Genomic DNA, 15,750 nt, shown 5'->3' with positions numbered 1-15,750 from the left:
ATTTTTAAAAATAGAGAAAAAGCAGCCACCCCCACTGCTAACCGTGGGAGCCTGGAGACAAGGTTTCCATCCTCGCGAGTCACTCTCGTCCTGCATTCGCAGGGGTACACAGCAGCTCCTCCACTCGGCTGTAAAGCCCTGGGGGCCTACGTGCTGGATGCACTCATGAAATGGGGAGTTTGCACGGCCCGGGTTCGAGTCCCGGCAGCACCCTCATTACTGACGTGTGACGTTGGTGACGCTTCCCGGGCACACCGGCCCCTCAGGGTGCATCCGCTCACTCGGTCTTCCAAGGAGCTCCTTGGAGCGGTGCTGCTGCCATCAGCCGCCTTCCCAGGTGTGGAAGAGGCGGCTCAGCCCAGGTGCATGGCTCAGCGCAGGTGCACGGCTCGCCCAGAGGCACGAGATGAGCTCTTGGCCTGGAGCTTCAGCACAGAGCTGTGTGTGTGTGTGTGTGTGTTTTAATTTTTTTGACAGGCAGAGTGGACAGTGAGAGAGACAGAGAGAAAGGTCTTCCTCTTTGCCGTTGGTTCACCCTCCAATGGCCGCTGCAGCTGGCGCACCGTGCGGTTCTGAAGGCAGGAGCCAGGTACTTCTCCTGGTCTCCCACGCAGGCGCAGGGCCCAAGCACTTGGGCCATCCTCCACTGCACTCCCTGGCCACAGCAGAGAGCTGGACTGGAAGAGGAGCAACTGGGATAGAATCTGGCGCTCCGACCGGACTAGAACCCCGGGTGCCGGCGCCAGAAGGCGGAGGATTAGCCTAGTGAGCCGCGGCGCCAGCCAGCACAGAGCTTTTGACCTCGAATCTCACACGTTTCCAATGTTTCCATCAAACTTCCGCCTTCAATTCCCTAACTGTCAAAATGAAGGAATTAATTTGGATGATTTGCGATGCACGGCCGTCCATTCGACACAGCACGGAGACACACTCAAATCTTATAGCAGTCACATTTACAAAGTAAAACAAGTGGAATTAACTTTTTTAAAGATTTACCTACTTTGAGAGGTAGAGTTACAGAGAGAGAGGAAAGAGAGGTCTTCCATCCACTGGTTCACTCCCCACGTGGTCGCAACAGCCGGAGCTGTGCCGATCCGAAGCCAGGAGCCGGGAGCTTCTTCTGGGTCTCCCGCGTGGGTGCAGGGGCCCAAGGACTTGAGCCATCTTCTACTGCTTTCCCAGGCCATAGCAGAGAACTGGATCGGAAGAGGAGCAGCCGGGACTAGAACTGGCGCCCATATGGGATGCCGGCGCCACAGGCAGAGTATTAACCCACTTCGCCACAGCGCCGGCCACAGGATTAAGTTTAATAAAGTTGAAGTATAATTTCAACATGAAATCGTAACGATTGATTCTTTGGCTGTTCGTTCATAAAAGCCAGTGTGTTTACCATACCTTCAGCGCACGCCCACTCAGATCAGCCACACTCCAGGTGCTCAAAAGTTGCCACTCTCAGCCAGTGGTCACCATAGCGCTAACATTAGCTCTAATGTTTGAAAGGGAAAATTAAAACTAAGCTCTACAGGTGCTGTAGTGCAGAGGGTTAAGCTGCTGCCTGCAATGCTGGCATCCCATGTGGGCACAAGTCCCAGCTGCTCCACTTCTGATCCAGCTCCCTTCTAATGAACCTGGGAAAGCGGCAGAAGATGGCCCAAGTGCTTGGGCCCCTGCACCCACGTGGGAGACCCAGAAGAAGCTCCTGGCTCCTGGCTTTGGCCTGGTCCAGCCCTGACCATTGCAGCCATGTGGGGAGTGAACCAGCAGATGGAAGATCTCTTTGTCTCTCCCTCTCTCCCTCTGTAACCCTACCTTTCAAGCAAATAAAATAAATCTTTTCAAAAAATAAAATTAACCTCTGTAATTTAAGTTTTCATTACCATTTATTTTATAAATTATTTAAAATAGTTCTTTTCTCTCATGTTTTGCCGTAGAGAACTATAGAAAACCCAGGGAGCTTTACTTAGCTCCATCGCAAAACACTACTGCCATCTGGTGGCAGTTCTGTGAATTGCAAGCAAATTCCCCAAGAGTTGATAATCAGGTTCAAAGCGTGTACTGCTGACCCTATCTGGTCCAGGCGAGCTGGTTAAAAACGCACATTGCCTGGCCCCACTGAATAGTAAGCTCCAGGACAGATCTTAAACACTCACATTTAAAATAAAGCACCCGGGGTGAGTAAACTGGCCTCCTGCAGTGCTGGCATCCCATATGGGCGCAGGTTCAAGTCCCAACTGCTCCACTTCTGATCCAGCTCCCTGCTAATGTACCTGGAAAAGCAGAGGAGGATGGCAATGGAACAATGACATAAGGTTCAGCCAGTAGAGCCCATTGCCCAAAAGAGAGATAAAATCGGAATTTATCCCTTGCCCCTGAGGATCTCAAGTGAGTCTCACACCCATTTGTCTTCACCCCACCCCTGCATTCTTCCCCAGGTTCAGAAGCCTTGGGGCCAAACTTGAGAGACCTGTATGAAGGAATTCACCTCCACCTGCTGCACCCTACCCCAGCCCACCTAAGATATTTAAAAAAATGCCCAGAGCTGGGGTCTGGGCTCTCCGCCATGTGGTGGGTCTATATATATACATGTGGGCAGCTGGTTGACCTCGGCGAGTTTGTTTTCTCTGAATAAATTCAGTCTGGCTGCAAGTTCGTATCACGTCTCCTCTCTGTTCTGCCATCTCTTTTTCTTACAGATGGTCCAAGTGCTTGGCCCCCTGCACCCTCGTGGGAGACCCAGAAGAAGCTCCTGGCTCCTGGCTTCGGATCAGCCTAGCTCTGGTCATTGCAGCCATTTGGGGAGTGAGCCAGTGGATGGAAGACCTCTCTCTCTCTCTCTCTCTCTCTCTCTCTTTCTTCCTCTCTCTCTCTCTCTCTCTCCAACTCAGCCTTTCAAATAAATAAATCTTTTAAGACAATAAAATTAAAACAAAGCACCCGAGTTTTCGTCGCCTGCACTAAAACTGGAGAATGGCCGCTCTAACGGATGTGCAGAAAATCCAGGACAGCAAACTCCGGGAGGCGCCCGCTTTCCCGATCTGCTCTGAGATGCAGGCGATCTCACCTACCAGGCTCCAGGCAGCTGTTTCTGAACACCTCACTCCCAGTGCACACACACAAAGCCGGAAAGAATCCACGACCCACTGAAATCACCACACCACACCTCCCTCCCGGGTGCAGCCCCCACCCCCTTCCCTCACCCTCGCTCCCTCCCCGCGGGGTCCAGCCAGGTGAGTCCCCTTCCCAGTGAGCCCCCCCCCCCCCCCCACTTCCCTCCCCACGGCAGACCAGCACTCCCTCCCCCCAGCCCGGGGAGAATTTGTCCCTGGGAATGCAGCCCAGGTAGCACCTGCTCCAGAAGCCCCACCCCCACGGGGGGGGGGGGGGGGACCCTGTAGGCTGAGCGGCGCTCCCCTCCCCCCAAGGTGCCCGCTCTGGCGATTGCACGTCTGACCCCCACACAGCTGTAAGCTTGAAGGGCAGAGCTGTGTCCCTGGTCTGTCACTCTGCAGCCTCGCAGGACGCGGCCACAAAGCAGGCATCAGTACCTGTTCGCTGGTGAATAACCGTGCCTGACTTTTTACAAGGCGGTAGTGGAAGCTACCAAGGAGGGGGCTCCAGGGGGGTCTGCATTTCGCAGGCTTGGTTCGAAGGCCTGGGGACTTGGTTGCCGGCGCTAAGGCACCAGGACGGGCTGGTCGAGCGCCTGAGGCAGGGTGGGCCGCCGTGGGCACAGGGAGAGGGCAGGAACACAGCAAGCCCAGAACGTCCTCGCCGCCTCCCAGGAAGGGAGCCATTTCCCCAGAGGACAGAGGCCTGTCGCATCTCGCCCCGCTAATCTGACGGGAGCCAGCCAGGGAAGGCGTGCTGAGGCTGGGAGCCACAGGCTGCTGCGGCCCCCGGGGACAGGGGCACGAGGGGAGGGTAATTGACTTGTCTCCCAGATTTATTTATTAATTCCTAGCTGTGCCATTTGATGTGGTTTCCAGGAGGCACGCCGCCGTGGAGATGTGCCCCCTCCCTGCTCGGGCCCCCCGTGCTGCCGTGGCCCTGGGGGAGGGGCTGAAGCTCAGAGCCAACCCCCCAGGGAGGCGGTGCAGGCGGGGCCCAGGAGGGAGAACGAGGGCCAAGGGTGCGGACCCGGCACCGGCCTGCCGCGCTGCGCACAGCATGTCCGGCAGGGGGCGCTCGGCTGTGCTGGGGGCACCTCTCCGCGTCAGCTTCTGCAGTTAGCACGAGCGAGTTTTATGAACGGGACAGCAGGGTAAAGCAAACGTGGGGCGTCCGTGACCCCGAGAAGCAGCGCGGGCCGAAGCTTGCATCCTGCTGGAGCCGAGGCCCCGCGGCCACATCTGAATGTGAACAGTCACAGGGTGGAGGGGAGGGGCGCCCACCGCAGCGGGGACGCGGAGCCGGGAACGAGCCCCTTGACAGGGGCGGTATGCGGCAGGATGAGTACGGAGCGGGGAGTAGCAGCCGCAGCCCCCAGCCAGGCAACACTGGGACGGGCGGGGCCGAGGCGCGGGATTGCAGCCTGCACCACGAGCCCCAGGCAGCAGGGTCCTGACCTTCAGCCAGCACCGGGTCAGTCCCGCAGAGCTTTCTGTGCCCGGCAAGCTTCGTGCTGTGTGGGTCCCCTCCCTGGACCTTCAAAGACCCCTCCCAAGCAGAGGGGAAGTGAGAGCAGGGGCCTGGAGCGGCCCAGGCTGGCTGTGGGCTGGGGCCCCGGGCCCCTCAGAAGGCTGCCTCCCTGCAGGAGAGCCGCTCACACGGTCCAGGCCCCTCACCACTCCCTCAGCGTCACCTCTGCCCCGTGTCCCAAATCTCGGAAAGGAAGGTCCTGGGGCCTTCAAAGCGACAGGACAGAGCTGAGGGGCGGAGGGGCCTGCCCTTGTAGAGAGCAGGACCAGCCCACCGCCTGCGGCTCATGCCCGGCTCCTGCCTGTGGGCTCTGGCCTCTAGGAGGGCCCCTCCTGCCTTCCTCCCCGCCTGAGGGCCCCTCACTAAGGCAGGTGGGTGTGGGGTGGACCCTGCGAGTGCGACCTGTGACTGCCCAAGCTCTGTCGCCTCCCCAAACCCTCCTCCACAGAAATGAATTCTCCCCTGGCTTCTGCAACTGCCTCCCCGACCCCCCGATTCTGCTCCCCACTTCTCTTCCCCCACCAAAGCCGCCCCAGTGTACCCCAGAACCATCAGCAGACACTCCAGAATCCCAGAAATCTGTCTCCCTCCTCACCTGCCCACCGCAGCCCCACACACACCAGGCTCCGCCAGCCGCTTCCAGCCCTGGGGATCTGTGCTCCCCAGCCCACCAGGATCCAGACCAAAGAACCCTTTCTCTCCGCCTCTCTCAGCCTTGCCATTAAGGTGAGTGAGGGACCTGCTTGGGGCGCAATTTTGTTTTTTAACATATACTCATTTACTTGAAAGGCAGAGTTACAGAGAGAAAGAAATCTGGTACACTTCCCCAAATTGCCATCAGGGCTAGGGCTGGGCCAGACCAAAGCCAGGAACCTGGAACTACATCCGGGTCTCCCACGTGGGTGGCAGAAACCCTACTACATGGGCCATTTTCCACTGCTTTCCCAGGCACATTAGCAGGTAACTAAATCAGAACTGGAGCAGCCAGGACTCAAACTGGCGCCCATATGGGATGCAGGCATTGCAGGTGGCCGCTTAACCAGCTGTGCCACAGTGCTGGCCCCTGGGCACAGATTTCAGGGAAATACCAAAAAGCTCAGTAATCCAGACAAATCATATTATAACCAGAGGTGGGCCTGTGGCAAGGACAGTTTCAGGGGCTATGCCAGCTGTCAGAGTTCTGTCTGCCCATGGAGCCTGAGCTGTGTCTCCATTCACATTTATTCACCCAACAACGTAGGCCCTACTATGCGCAGACCCAGGCCCAGCCAGGCCAGGCTGTGTGCATGCTCGCGCTGGGTGGTACACACGCAAGCCACACTGTGTGCACACTCAGGCGGAGTGGGATCCACCCCTTCATGAGGCCTGGCCAGAACTTGCGCTCAGGTTCCCACCCAGCCGGGCCTGGCCTCACTGGGCTACAGTCACACCCAAGGGCTCCCTTGGCTTTTACCTCTTCCCACTGGTGTGACAACCCCCCAGTCACAGGTGCTACCTGTCCAGAGGCCAGGCCACTGTGGGCAAGGACGGAACTGTGGGCAAGGGGCCGGGGCCTGGCCTCTGTCTCCCAGGCCCATCCAGCCCAGCTGGCATGTAGGGGAGGGGCTGTCTCAGCGCTCTCAGCTCCAGGGCCTGCAAACACAGACACAAGACCTGAAGAGGCCCCAAAATGGGAGCGGGACTCTGGCTCCGCCACTCCGCCCCGCCCCCACCGAGCTTGGGCGCTCTGTCCAGGGCGCCTTGGTTACTAACACCCCTGCCTCCCCACACCACGGGGGCCTGCTCACTAACTCCCATTTCCATCGGGTCACTCCCCTGCCTTGAGGCTCCCCAGCTGCTCCCCCACTGTCTCAGGCTGAGCGGGCACCCAGAGCCCTGCCTCCCCCTTGCCCCTCCCAGCCCCTCGGGAGCAGGGCCGCAGCCATCCCACAAAGCTCTCGACTTTTCCAAGGCAAAGCCTTGCTGAGCCTCCTCCTTCCCCTGCGCCTCTTGGAATGGGCTCCTGCCCTTAAGTCCTCCCCGCCTCACAGGGCATACCTCCTCCAAGAAGCCTTCCCTGATGACCACAGCCCCAGGGACCGCTCCACTGAGCCTCCTCTCTGTCCAAGACACCTGCACAACCATGATACACCAGCCCCTGCTGGGGATTTTGCCCTCACCTCCTGGACTCCCAGCTCCCTTAGGCCTGCGACTGGCCATGCACATGAGCGCAGAGTGGGGCACACAGGCCGCTCTGGGCCCTGGCCCCTGGCAGCACACAGCCTGGGTGACTCTCTCCCCGCGGTGCTGGTGCCCACCGGCAGGGCTGCCCTTGCAAAGCTGCAGGCTCCCAGTCAGGCTGGGGCCTGCTCGGTTGGGCGGACCCACACACATTCTTTCAGAATTAAGCACGACCCGCTGGCTCCGGACGCCAGGACAAGCATCATCCAGTTTGCTCTTGGAAGCAGCTTGCTCCCTCCCTGGGTGGGGAGGCCCCCTTGGTTCCAAAGGAAAGCTCTCTGGTCTCTGGGGCAATGACCTCAATAGTTGCAAAGGAGGGTGAAAGGTCACATCTGTGGCGCTTTGCAAACCTCATTCACCTCCTGCCCAGTGTTCATGTGGCACACGTCCACCGTACTTACAAACATGCATGGGCACAAACACACACATGTGCATGCACGCAACGGGGACAAGCACACATGCACACACATGAACACATGCAAGGCATAACCTGAGACATGCGCGCACATGTATGTGAACATACATGCACGCAGAGAACACACGTGTGCACATACAAATGTAAGCATGCCAAGATCTGGTGAGCTGCGGAAAACCACCTCAGCTCAAGAGACAGAACACCTTCAGCAAAGAGAAAACAACAGTGTTCCAATCACACTGCCCCCTCCCGAGTGTAGCAGGAGAAACGGCTGAGGGGCTGTGCAGTGGCATAGCAGGTTAAGCGCCGCCTGAGATGCCAGCGGTTTGTGTCCTGGCTACTCTACTTCCTATCCAGCTCCCTGCTAGTGCACCTGGGAAAGCAGCAGAGGATGGCCCAAGTCCTTGGGCCCCTGTCACCCATGTGGGAGCCCTGGAGGAAGCTCCTGGCTCCTGCCTTCAGCCTGGTCCTATTGTGGCTGTTTGGAGATTGAACCAGCAGATGGAAGATTCTGTCTCGCTGTCTCTCTGTCTTTCTGTCTCTCTGTCTCTCTCTCTCTCTCTAACTCTGCCTTTCAAATAAACAAATCTTAAAAAAAAAAAAAAAAGAGAGAGGAAAAAGAGGAACAGCTGAGTGAAGTGGAAGTGGCGAGGGGAGACCAAGACCGAGCTCCCAATCACTTGGAGCATCTGGGACAGGCTGCAGCTGCCTGTGCCTGCAGGGTGGATGGCAATGTGGGGGCTCCAGAGGTTCCCCCCAAAAACGCTCAACACTTGGCTCCTAGTGTCACCCCCATGACTCTCCTTGCTTCACAGACTCCTCTCTCTCTCTCTCTCTCTCTCTCTTCCTTCTTCCTTCCTACCAACCTTCCTTGTGCTGGGCCCTGAGTTGGAGGACATCAGGGACCGGAACGGTCCTGTGCATAGGACAACGACATAGGCAATGGATAAGTCTCCGCCGGAGGTAGATGAGTTCCGGAAGCCTCAGGGCAGTGGGGAAGGCTTGGGTGGTTGAGCCAGCCTTGGCCAAGGACTCCAAGATTGTTCTGGAAGGTTACACAGAGAAAGGGAGAGACAGAGATCTTCCATCTGCTGGTTCCTTCCCCAAATGGCTGCAATGACTGGGGCTGGACCAGGCCGAAGCCAGGAACCAGGAGCTTCTTCCAGGTCTTTGTGTGGGCACAGTGGCCCAAGCATTGGGCCATCTCCTGCTGCTTTCCCAGGCACATTAGCAGGGGGCTGGATTGGGAAGTGGAGCATCCAGGTCTCCACCCAGCACCCATATGCGATGCTGGCATCACAGGTGGCATCTTTACCCGTTATGCCACAGCGCCAACCCCATGGTACCTTGTATAGGAAAAGAAATGCTTTTTCGAGATACCTTATTTCTATAATGGAATAGTGTCTGAATAAGTATATCAGTTGTATCTACTGTAGGAAATGGGCAAATTGCCACCTCTAAACATATGAAGAGCCCCCAGCAATGAAAGCACCCATGATACGAACAGCAGCGCCCAGCTACGGTCCCCGGGCACTCCCCTGGAGGCCCTGCATCCGGCCTCCATCACCCCCGCTACCGGCTGAACCACGTCTCCCCCAGATGCCTGTGTTGAAGAGCTAGCCCCAGGCCCCTTAGTGTGTAGCTGTACCTGGAGATGGGGCCATCGGCGAGGTCGTTGCATTTACAAGGGGTTGTCCGGGTGGGCCTCCTTCCAGTCTGTCCCGTGTCTTCAGAGGAGAGAAGAGCAGGACCTGCGGAGACAGCACGGAGCTCGGGCACAGAGGGCCAACAGCAGGGCAGCCAGCTGCCCGCCATGGAGAGGCCTGAGAGGAATCCGCATGAGCTTTGACCTTGGACTCACAACCCCCAGCAGCGTGAGGAAATGCATTTGTGCTCTCGGGGGTGGCCCCCAGCTCCAATGCAAGCCTTTTTCTAGTTCCTGTACCAGTCCCACACTCCCATCCCAGGGAGGACCATGGCCACCCTCAAGAACAAAGCGCTGGGGACAGGGACCCTCACACGGCCCCGACTGTGCAGGCGGACAGAGCCTCGCCCAGCACTTTCGCCAGCTCTGACAGTGTCAGGCCACATTATCCACTGCCGGCCACAGTCCCCTGACAGCTGCCCCAGGACCCTCTAGGGGACACTTCGCCATCGTCCACCCTACACCAAGCAAAGTTGCCACGAAGGAGGTGGGCCGAGAGGAGCAGTTCAGGCATGCCGAGCCTGGTGCGGTCTGGGGACGCAGAGCTGAGGGGACCCTCAGCAAGCCAGGGTGTTCCCGGGAGTCCCCAGGCCAGGGCTGCAGGAGCACGGTGCTCCCCACCCCTCCTTCCCAGGGATCTACAAGGCAAGCCCCTCGGCTCAGGCTGCCCTCACTGGTCCCTCAGAGCTGGCACAAGTCCTGCCTTGTGCCCATATGGTAGAACTCACTCCAGGGGCCGGTGCTGTGGTGCAGTGGGTTAACACCCTGGCCTGAAGTGCCAGCATTCCATATGGCCACTGGTTCAAGACCCGGCTGCTCCATTTCCAATCCAGCTCTCTGCTGTGGCCTGGGAAAGCAGTAGAAGATGGCCCAAGTGTTTGGGCCCCTGCACCCACGTGGGAGACCCAGAAGAAGCTCCTCTTAGCTTCAGATTGGCACAGCTCCAGCCATTGCAGCCAATTGGGGAGTGAACCATAGAATGAAGACCTCTCTCTCTGCCTCTCCTCTCCCTGTGTAACGCTGACTTTCAAACAAATAAATAAATCTTAAAAAAAAAAAAGAAAAAAAAAAGAACTCACTCCAGAGGCCACCAGGGGAAGCAAGGGCAAGGGTTCTTGAGCCAGGGTCAGCGCAGGGGCCGGGCCAGGCCTGCAGCTGAGCAGTGTCCCCGCTGTGCTGCTCTGAGTCCATTCGGAGCCTGCAAACCCTGCTGTGCAGGCCAGGTTCGCCTGCCTGCCTGCATCCTGCTGGCCGCAGCCGGTTCACTTTGAGCGCTGATTTATGGGAAACACAAGGTTGCCTGAAATCCCCTTGAATTCCTCCTCGGTGAGGCAATGGTTCTGGGAGGGAGGGCAGGACTCTGGCATCCCAAGCAGGATGGGGAGATGGAGGCGGGAGCATCAGAGCAGCTGGAGCCGTCTCTCGAGAGAGGGAACACGCCCAGGGACCGGAGCCGTTCTCTCTGGTGGGCCTGCTGCCGCTGCTGCCGCTGCTGCCCCAGGGGACCGCACAGAGCCCTCGCGGGAGATCTGACACACGCGTGCCATGGGATTCCATGCAGCGCCAAACATACATGAGCCAGAGTTACATGGGCCAGGAGGCAGGGGTCTCAAGGTCCTGGAGAACAGAAACAAGCTGTCTGCAGAAGAAGCCACATGAAAATGATTCTATTGTCACAGAATTTCACAGCAGGCCACCTCCCCTGGAGATACTTGAAACAAACTGGCCTACGTAGTAAAAGCAAAGACGAGCAATGCCAAAGCCAGGACGGTTCTCCTCGCTTGGCGGGGGCTGCCTTGGGGTGCGCTGCAAGGGGCACCCCGACTAGATGGGTTGTTTTACTTCTGACACTCACGCGTGGCTCCATGGGCCTTCATTAAGTTCGTTTGTGGGAGGATTTCTGCACATCTCCTTGCTTTCTCTTGCAGTTTGGTTTTGTCTTTTCTGGTTCGGTTCGATGCATCTGACTTACTTATGACCCCCATGCCATCAGGAGAATGAGACCTGAAGGGGTTGGAGGACGGAGAAAATGTTCCAACCTCACACCCCTGGATGCCAAGTCCCGGGGCAGGGCGGGGGCGCGGCTTTCCCATGGCTCCGTGACTCTAGGAAGGCAAAGGAAACACATGGGGCGGCAGGGGCCCTGTAGCCCCATTCCTACAGCACTGCGGGATGGGTCGGGGAGAGGCCCTCAGGGGAGACCTGTGGCTGCCCCACCCACATCTATGGGGGGTGAAAAGAGGCAACTGGAAAGCACCCACTGAGCTCAAGGCAGCAGTGAGGAAGCAGCCCCTGGGCTTCCCGGCTGGGGGCCAGAGCTCGGTCATCTCCCAGCGCAAGAACCTCTCTCCCCGAGCATCCCCCTCTGACCCGTGTGCCCTGGACTCCCCCGCCCCCAGTAAACCAGGGGCTCCTGAGAGGCTGTGCTGGTTCAGTACCGAAGCCAGGGCCACAGCTGCACCTGCACCCCCCGAAGTCGCCGGGGTAGCCTAGGGCATGGCCCTTCCTGGCTTCTGCTCCAGCTCCTCTCAGAAGTGGGATTCTGGGGCCGGCACTGTGACACAGCAGGTTCAAGCCCTGGCTGCAGCACCAACATCCCATACGAGTGCCAGTTCAAGTCCTGGCTGCTCCACTTCTGATCGGGCTCCTTGCTAATATGCCTGGGAAAGCAGTAGAAGATGGCCCAAGTCCTTGGGCCCCTGCACCTGCGTGGGAGACCCAGAGAAGGTTCCTGGCTCCTGCCTTCAGATCAGTGTAGCTCTGGCTAATGAGGCCATTTGGAGAGTGAACCAGTGGATTGAAGACCTCTCTCACTTTCTCTCTCTCTCTCTCTCTCTCTCTCTCTCCACCTCTCTCTGTAACTCTGTCTTTCAAATAAATAAAATAAATCTTAAAAAAAAAAAGAAGTGGGAGTCTGGCCTGGGTCCTCCTTTGCTGCCTTCTGTAGCAGAGCCAGGCCCTGGATACGGGACCCAGCTGAAGTCTCGTTGTCCAACACACCAGCCTGGCCTGGTCACAGCCTGGGGTCTTCCCATAAATCCCAAAGGCTTGTGTTTTACATTTTTATTTATTTACTTTCATTTTATTTGAAAGGCACATTTACAGAGATAAACAGAGAGGGATCTTCCATTCACTGATTCATAAGTGAATCAGTGGCCTGCAACAGCCAAAGCTGAAGTCAGGAGCCAAGAACTCCATGCTGATCTCCCACGTGGGTGGTGGGGCTCCAAGTGCTTGGCCATCAGCTTGCTACTCCCCAGGCTGCACATTAGCAAGAAGCCCGATTCCGAAGAGGAGCCGGGACTGAAACCAGGCACTTGTCCAATAGGGGCTGTAGCCGATGGCTTAGCCATGGTGCAACAATGCCCCCTCTGGGTTTGCATTTTTTTAATTTAAACATGTAAGACCACTGTGGAGCAGTTCTGGGGAGGGAATCCAGCCCTTCCCCCCCCCCCAAGCTGTGTCCTCCAGCCAAGCTGTGGATGCTGGTCTGAGAGACCAGCTCCATCCTCACAGCCTGAGTGACCCTTGGCCTGTAGAGCCCTCACTCCCAGTAGTCACCAGGGCAGGAATGAAGCCACCGCACTGTGTTCCCTTGGCCCAGGCGCCTGGTCAGGTCTCCTGCTTGCCTTGTCCTCTGCACATGTGGCTGTCAGGGTTCTGGTCTTGTTCATTCATTCAATCAACATACAGGAAGCATCCAGCATGTGCTGGTGCCTTGCTGGGCCCTGGGGGTTCAGTGGTAAAGCAACAGGCCCAGTCCTTTCTCTGCAAGACGTATCCAACCAAGTAATTGCGCTATGGTGGCAGCAGGCAGCAGGGTCACTGTCGGACAATTGGATTCAGACTAGCCATCAACCAGCCAGACCCTTCTACAGATGAAGGGATGGGTGCCCTGGGTGACATCGCTGCCCAAGGTCACGTGCTCATAGGGTGCAGAGCCAGGACTCCGAGCTGTTTCCATGCCACTTGATGACGCCAGAAGCCCAGGGACCTGGGGCCAGTGTGAGCCTGCACTCACTGCCACACTGGCCTTGGGGAACCAGGCCGAGCCCAGGCAGGTTCCTTCTGGGGACATTCTGGGGCCCTGCAGCCCCTTCCACCGGGAGGCTGCACACTGGGGAGGAGCTGAGGTCACGCGCACAATGCCAGTTTGCAGGCCAAAAGCTACCCTCCCCTCCCAGGAGACTTCAGGATCGTCCCCAAACCTGATGACTTTCTAGGGCTCCTTCCGTCTGCCAGAGGGACCACGCGCCTCCTCTTGCACCAGCCAGAACCCCGGGAAGCCTTGCTTGACAGTCCCTGCCACACGTTGAGTCCTGCTACCGACCTCAGAAAAGGGATGCTCACCGCCATGGCGGCTGCTTCTGCCCCGTGCTGCCCAGGGCCCAGGCCCGGAGGCCTCCACGTGCCCTGGGCTCTGTGTCCTTTCCTGGAGAAAGAGCAGGAGAAAAGAGTCCTGGCTGCTCCACTTCTGATCCAGCTCTCTGCTATGGCCTGGGAAAGTAGCGGAGGATGGCCCAAGTCCCTGCCACCTACGTGGGAGACCAGGATGAAGCTCCTGGCTCCTGACTTTGGCCCAGCCCCAGCCATTTGGGGAGTGAACCAGTGGATATAGGATCTCTGGGTCCCCCTCTTTCTCTCTGTAACTCCTCCTTTCAAATAAAAAAACATTTAAAGAGGGACAGAAGGGAAGCCGGGCTGGTTAAGCTCGGGGAGGTGAGAGCTGAGGCTGGTGGGGGCTGTGAGCAGTGTGTGGTGTCAACCCTTTTCTCTTTATGCTCCAGAGGGCGCTCTTTCCCAAGGTGCACAGGCACCCACAAGGTCCTGCCTCCCTTTCCCCAGGCTCAAAGCTTCCACCTACCCCTTGCACACGGAGGCCATGGGCGAGGGAAGGCGTGGCCGGGCCTCCAGCCCTTGCCAGGCCCAGGCTGTCTCGCAGACTTCCGAGACAGAGGGGATGGGCACTCCTGTCTGCAGAGGGAAGGCCAGGGCCAGAGATGTGGGGGCAAGAAGGTCCCAGGTGCTGGGGGGGGGGGGGGGGGGGGGGACAAGGGGAGCCAGAGAATGGGAGGGTGTGCTGGGGGCCTGGACCAAGGACACACATGTTCCTGGGGATTTGAAAGAGGCCATCAGGTGAGAAGGGCTAACCTTGACTTTGCAAATGCCACTTTGTCTCGTAGGCAACCAGGGTACAGGATTGACGGAACCCCTCCTGCTCCTCACGCCCTCCTCCCTGCACACAGTCCAGCGGGAGGGTAGGGCGGGGGGAGGTCCCAAAGTCAAAATCGTTTGGGTCACAGAGAGAAAAGGGTTGGCCACAAATGTCGCCAGGATAAAGAAACTGTAGGACAAGTGGCTTCCGGTGACCTGTCCATCTCCAGATTACGATGTCGGAAAAAAATCACCATCACAACAGCTCAGCTCCATAAAACACAAACGTGGGCCAAGCCCTGTTGTCTGTTTCTCTGTCTTTACACAAATCACTCACGGGGCGGGCAGAAATCTTCTCAGGAACCTCAAGGCTGAGAAAGTGCTTAGTGTGACTTCACACCCCCTGGAAATGGGGACAAGGTGGCACGCTCCGGTCTGAGCTGTGACAAGACCCTGGCTCCTGCTAATGAGCACCAAGCTCCCTCGGACCCCCAGCTGGGACCCCACTGTCCCCATCAACCATTACTGTTGTTGGGCCACTCAGGTGCAACCCAAAACCACCTGCCATCAGGGCCACCAGCGAGAGTGCCCGCAGTGGGCCGGGTCGGCCGGGGCCTCTGACCCTCCTGCCAGCCCCAGAGTGACCATCAGTGGGCGGGGCTGAGGACCAGAGGCCTCCTGGCTGACCCCCAGTCATGGCCATGCCCCTCCCTCCCCTGCACTTCTTGTTTTTTTTCCCTCAACCTGGTGGTGCAGCAGGAGATGGCTTCTCAGGCTGCCCACTTCCTTAGGGCACCCCACACAAGACTTAGCGTGCTTTTCACAACCAGGACTGCTTGAAGGAGACAGAATGGGGACAATCAAATGCCCTCCAGAGTTTCCCAGGTGGCACCTGGCAGGCCAGCGTCCTCCCTAGGAACTCTCACCCTCGCCCTCCTCCTCCCCCAACCTCCTGGTCACTGCCAACAGCCGGCTTTCCCAAATTGATCGATCTCCGCCAAAGAGAAGGCAAAGCCAGATCCAGTCCCACCCCCTACCCCTTGCCCTCAGGACACACGGAAGAAACAGGGGATACACGCCCAGGAAGGCGCTGGCTGCTTCTTTTGAGGGAAAACGCACACTCCAAAGAAGCCTCCTGACGGGTTCCGCTCAGAGGGAGCGGCTGGGTCAACTGCTCTCCTTCGGAGAGATACTAGTGATTGGCATCCGCTGAGCAGGGCAGGGCGTGGCGATGTCATAGAAACCTCTGCCTTCGCATACACACAGCCTCCCCCAGCACCGGCCTGGCCTAGGACGGGGCAGGGAGAAGGGGCGGGCCAGGGTCCCAAGCCCCTTTCCTTCCATATTTCCCAACCCCTTGAACTGGCATGCTCCGTTCCATGGGGAGGAAGGAAAGAGCCAAGCTCCGTGGGCCAGAGTCAGAGGGAAGATGCCCAAGCCCAGAGGGACAGGGGCTCTGGGCTCCTCCCTCCACGGGCCCAGAGATGGGACAGCAGGGTCTGTCACTGCACTGGGGCTGGGGTACTAGAGGAAGCCAAGTAAGCACTTTGAAAAGAGCGTGGCAATGCTGCCTCTATGTAGCCCCCGTGGTGCCCACGGGAGTCACGGCTGCAGCGGG

General features: G+C 58.1%; 1 long non-coding RNA gene across 2 annotated transcripts in view; it reads right to left on the bottom strand.

The window, feature by feature from the left end:
- Nucleotides 1-10,206, bottom strand: part of LOC133773055 (uncharacterized) — a 42,424-nt gene extending 32,218 nt beyond the window's left edge. Inside the window, exons 1-3 of one of the 2 annotated variants that reach the window (XR_009867855.1) lie at nucleotides 10,058-10,206; nucleotides 8,922-9,024; nucleotides 1,919-2,267 (exon numbers count right to left, since the gene is read on the bottom strand). This is a non-coding gene — a long non-coding RNA (uncharacterized LOC133773055). Of the gene's footprint in view, nucleotides 1-1,918; nucleotides 2,268-8,921; nucleotides 9,025-10,057 lie in introns of those variants that run through there. The other variant, XR_009867856.1, reaches the window with a different exon arrangement.
- Between the last annotated feature and the right edge of the window lie 5,544 nt (nucleotides 10,207-15,750).

The sequence above is a fragment of the Lepus europaeus genome, chromosome 13 (assembly GCF_033115175.1).
Source record: "Lepus europaeus isolate LE1 chromosome 13, mLepTim1.pri, whole genome shotgun sequence".
Lineage (NCBI taxonomy): Eukaryota > Metazoa > Chordata > Mammalia > Lagomorpha > Leporidae > Lepus > Lepus europaeus.
Note: the sequence above shows the minus strand (reverse complement) of the source record. Positions and strands in the feature narration are given on the sequence as shown.